The following is a 5,601-nucleotide window of genomic DNA, read 5'->3' as shown; positions in this document are numbered from 1 at the left end:
AACTGCAAAAAAAAAAAAAAAAAAAAAAAAAAAAAAAAAAAAAAAGCCGAAAAGAAGCAAAACAAAAAAAAAAAAAAAAAGATTTTTCTATAAAATAACAAAGATAAGAATTACATCTGACTTCTCAGAAACATGTAAGCAAGAAGAACATAGAGTGAAATATTAGAAGTTTTGAGAAGAAGACTCTCAACCTAGGTCTCTGTATCCTGGAAAATTATCCTTCAAAAGTGAAAAAGTAATAAAGACTTCCTCACACAGGGGTGCCTGGGTGGCTCAGTGGGTTGAGGCCTCTGCCTTCAGCTTGGGTCATGATCCCAGGGTCCTGGGATAGAGCCCCACGTCGGGCTCTCTGCTCCGCAGGAGGCCTGCTTCCTCCCCTCTCTCTCTCTCTGCCTGCCTCTCTGCCTACTTGTGATTTCTCTCTCTCTGTCAAATAAATAAAATCTTAAAAAAAAAAAGACCTCCTCACACAAAAATTGAGGAAATTTCTGGCCCGTGAATCTGCCTTGCACAAAATGTTAAAAGAAGTTCTTTAGAGAGAAGGAAAATAATATAGTCATAAACTCACATCTACATAACATAAAGAAGAGTATTGAGAAAAAAATAACTGCAGGTAAAAGAAAAACTTCTGTTTTTCTGAATCTTAATTGAACTAACAGATAACAGTTTGTTCAAAATAATAATGGTAACAATGTATTTATATATACTTGTGTATATATAATATATATGTATATAAAAAGTATGTGAGGTAGGGTTTAGTATTATTTTGTTATTAGAAAGAACTCACACTACTTGTGAAATGGAATAGTTTTACTAGAAAGTGGCCTTAAATTTGTTGTAATTGTATATTGCAAGTTCTACGACAGCCACTAAAAAGGGTTAAACAAAGATAGTATAACGTGTATGTTAAGAAAAGAGAGAAAATGGAATCATTAAATAATCAATTAAAGATGCAAAAGGCAGAAAAAGAATGGAAGAGAAAAATAAGAGAAAGGACAACAAAAATAAAATAATAATAAATATGGTACATATTAATCCAATTGTTTCAATAATCACTTTGAATGTCAATGGTCTAACTAAACCAATTAAAATACAGAGATCATCAGAGTAGATCAAAACATAAGACCCAACTAGAAAGTCAAATACCATGTGATTTCATCCATATGCACACTTTAAGAAACAAAACAAACAAGAAAAGGAAAAGAGAGAAACAAGCCAAGAAACAGACTCTTAACTATTGAGAACTAACTGATGGTTAGCTGAGAGGAGGTGGGTGGGAAGATGGATTAAGTAGGTGATGGGGATTAAGGAGTGCACTCATCATGATGAACACTGGGTGATGCATGCAATTGTTGAATCACTATATTGCACACCTGAAATATAACACTGTATGTTAACTATACTAGAATTAAAACAAACAAATAAAACATAAAATACAACAATATGTTGTCTACCAGAAACCCACTTTAAAGACATGTATGTTGGGCTCTCTGCTCAGCAGGGAGCCTGCTTCCTCCTCTTTCTCTCTCGCTGCCTGCCTCTCTTCCCACTTGTGATCTCTGTCTGTCAAATAAATAAATAAATAAAATCTTAAAAAAAAAGACACATATGTTGTGAAATAGGTGGCTAGAGAAAAATATACTATGATAACAGTAATCAAAAGAAAGGAGGAGTAGTTACATTAATTTCAGACAGAGCAGCCTTCAAATCAAGGAAAGTTATGAGGGACAAATAATAATAAAAAGGTCAAGTCTCTAAAAAGACATAACAATCCTTTAGATATATGTACCTAACAACAGACTGTCAAACTATGTGAGATAACAACTAATAGAATTGCAACAATAAGTAGTTGAATCTATGATCATAGTTGGAGACTTGGAAACTCATCTATCATAAATGGAGAGATCCACCAAACAGAAAATCAGTAAGGACATGAGGAACTCAACAACACCTACAATCAACTGAATATAAGTGACATCTATAGACTACTTCATCTAACAACAGAAAATGCATTCTTTTCAACCTTAAATGGAACATTCACCAAAACAGACCACATTCCGGGCCATAATACACCCCTTAACAAATCTGAAAGAACAGAAATCACAACATCTGATCTCAGACCACAGTGGAATTAAACTAGAAATCAATAACAGAAAGTAACTGGAAAATCCTGAAATACATGTAGATCAAACAGCACATTTCTAAATAATGCATGGGTCAAAGAAAAAGAAATCTTAAGATATTTTAAACTAAATGAAAATGGAAACAACTTAAAAGAATTTGTAGGATGCAGTGAAAGCAGTACTTAGAAGGAAACTTATAACATTGAATGCGTATGCTAGAAAAGAAGGAAGATCCAAAATCAATAATCTAAGCTTTCATCTTAGGTTACTAGAAAAAGAAGGGCAAATTAAAGACAAAGTAAGCATAAGAAAAGAAATAATAAGGATCAAAGCAGAAATCAATGAAATTGAAAACAGGAAATCAGTAGAAAAAATTAACAAAACCAAAAGCTGGTTATTTGAAAAGACTAGTAAAATTAATAAACCTCTAGCCAGGCCAACTCTCTTTTTTCTAAAAGAGAGGATACAAATTACTAACACCAGAAATGAAAGAAGGGACATAACAGCAGATCCTGTGGACATTAGAAGGATAATAAAGGAATGTTATGAAAAAAATCTGTATTTACAAATTGATAACCTGGATGGAATGGACCAGTCCTTGAAAGACACAATCTATCAAAAGTCACACAAGAAGAAATATATTGTCCAAATAGGCCTATATCTATTAAATAAATGGAAGTAATAACCTTTCAAACAGGTCACTGGTGAGATCTACCAAACATTTAAGGAAGAAATTATATCAATTCCTTACAATCTTTTTGAGAGGATATAAGCAGAGGGAATACTTTCTAACTTACTGTAAAAGGTCAGTATCACCCTAATACCAAAACCAGACAAAAATATTACAAGAAAAGAAAACTAAAGACCAAGATCTCTCATTAACTCAAATGCAAAATTCCTCAATAAAATATTCACAAGTTGAATTTGACAATGTATTTTAAAAATTATATACTATGATCAAGTCGAATTTATCTCAGGCATGGAAGCTGATTCAAAATTTGAAAATCAATCAATATAATCCAACACATCAACAGGTTAAAAGAAAAATCACATGACCATGATAATAGGTGCAGAGAAAGCATTTGACAAAATCTGACATTCATTCATGATAAAACTCTCAGTAAACTAGGAATAGAGGGAAACTTCCTCCAGTTCATAAAGAATATCTACAAAAAATATATAGCTAATATTATATTTAATTTTGAGGAACTCAAAACATTCTTACAAAGATCAGGAAAAAGGCAAGGATATCTCCTCTCACCATTCCCTTTCAACTTTTTACTAGAAGTTAAAATAATGCAATAAGACGAGAGAAGGAAATAAAGGCATAGAGATTGGAAGGAAGAAATAAAATTATCCTTGTTCACAGATGACATGATCATACATGTCGAAAATCTGAAACAATCAACAACAACAACAAAAAAACTCCTGGAACTGATTAACTGTAGAGGCAGAGGAGGAGAGGAAAAGCTAGGAGAACAACAAGAGCAAGTTGAAATCATTGCAGAAGGATAAAATTTGTCAGTATATGATCTTCATACAGTCTAGTAAAAAAACAGCCATAAAGTTTTCTGTCTCAAAATGACTGGAAATTAGTTGTTGCAACAGACAATTTTTTCCGAAATCCTGAACTTTATATATGAGAGAGTGTAAAAGCATCCTTGAACAGGAAGAAGTTATAATAACAATACAATAGATACAAGGTTTCTCAAGATGAAAACAAAATTGGAATAGATGATATACAATAGTCCTATGATGACCTAGCACTAGAGCCAGCCAGCATTTTTGTGTTGATTGTTACATGGAAGTTCAGAGCAGCAACACAGTGTAAGTTTCCCAAACAAGAATTCATGGATGGTATGACATTGAAACCTAAGGGCCCAGATACCCAAGATGGAAAAAGAATCGAAAGAACCAGGATGACTTAAGGATTTTTACCAGTTTACTTTTAATTTTGCAATGATTCTAAGATGGAAAGGATTAGATCTAAAAATGGCCATTGCCTACTTGAACTTAGTGCTTAAGGAAGATTTAAATTCTTAGACTTATGGAATAACTCTTTGGTGGAATATCATAAATGATCAATATAAAAAGATATTTGGAATCTTCCTTTAACCATCAGTACAATGAATGCAGAGGACAATCTGTCAATTATGATGAAGAAAGAAAGAGCATGGCATGTTCTTACTGACAATTTTGTGGAATTTGCCTGCCCTCAAATTGCTGGGACAAGATGTACAACAGTGTATCATAAAGGAAACTTCTAGAATGTATGTAGTCTGTACAATAAATACAATGGAAAATTGCTGCCTTAACTGAACTGAAGATCAATCTGAAGAACTCAGACTGAGGGCTGTATCAAAAGTTAAGGATATATCTTAGACCATATCATATTTCATTCTGATGGTGGTTTGGGCTTGTCTTCTAGTCTGGGCTTATCTAAATATTTATAACTCCAATATTGTGGATTTCATCTTATATTTGTGGGCCATACTAGTTTATTCTCTTTTATAGGGTTTATGGTGATTATTTTGAGTTTTCCAACCTTGCATAAAACACAATGCTGTCTTCATCAGAAAACAGTGGTGGGGGGCACCTGAGTGGCTCAAGTGGGTTAAGCCTCTGCTTTCAGCTCAGGTCATGATCTCAGGGTCCTGGGATTGAGCCCCACATTCGGCTCTCTGCTCAGCAGGGAGCTTGCTTCCCCCCTCTCTCTGCCTTCCTCTCTGCCTACTTGTGATCTCTCTCTTTGTCAAATAAATAAATAAAATCTTTTTTTAAAAAAACAGTGGCTTAAGAATTAAGCATATGAATATTTTAAAAATCAAACTCCTGGAACTAATAAGCAATTATGACAAAGTTGCAAGGTACAAGATTTTTTTTAAAAGATTTTATTTATTTATTTCCCAGAGAGAGAGATCACAAGTAAGGTCAGAGGCAGGCAGAGAGAGGGGGAAGCAGGCTCCCTGCTGAGCAGAGAGCCTGATACAGGGCTTGATCCCAGGACCCTAAGACCATGACCTGGACCAAAGCAAAGGCTTAACCCACTGAGCCACCCAGGCACCCCAAGGTACAAGATTAGTATATAAAAGCCAATTACCTTCCTATATGCCATCAATGAGCAAGTAGAATTTGAAATTTAAAACAAAGTACCATTTATATTAGCACTCCTCCAAATAAAGTACTTAGGTATAAATCTAACAAAATATAAATCTAGCCAGGTGATGGGTATTAAGGAGGGCACGTGTTGTGACAAACACTGAATGTTATAAGCAAATAATGAATCATTGAATACTACATCAAAGACTAATGATGACTAACTCAACATAATAAAAAAATCTATATGAAGAAAACTAAAACACTCTGATGAATTAAAGAACAACTAAATAAATGGAGAGATACTCAATGTTCATAGACAGAAAGGTTCAATATTGTCAAGATTTCAGTTCTTTCCAATTTCATCTCTACATTCACTATA

The 5,601-nt window shown here is 33.7% G+C and overlaps 1 pseudogene; it reads left to right on the top strand.

The window, feature by feature from the left end:
* Nucleotides 1-3,615: 3,615 nt before the first annotated feature.
* Nucleotides 3,616-4,390, top strand: LOC132029159 (DCN1-like protein 1; annotated as a pseudogene).
* The last annotated feature ends 1,211 nt before the right edge of the window (nt 4,391-5,601 follow it).

This window comes from Mustela nigripes, chromosome 13 (assembly GCF_022355385.1).
Source record: "Mustela nigripes isolate SB6536 chromosome 13, MUSNIG.SB6536, whole genome shotgun sequence".
NCBI lineage: Eukaryota > Metazoa > Chordata > Mammalia > Carnivora > Mustelidae > Mustela > Mustela nigripes.
This window is presented reverse-complemented; position numbering and strand designations above follow the sequence as displayed.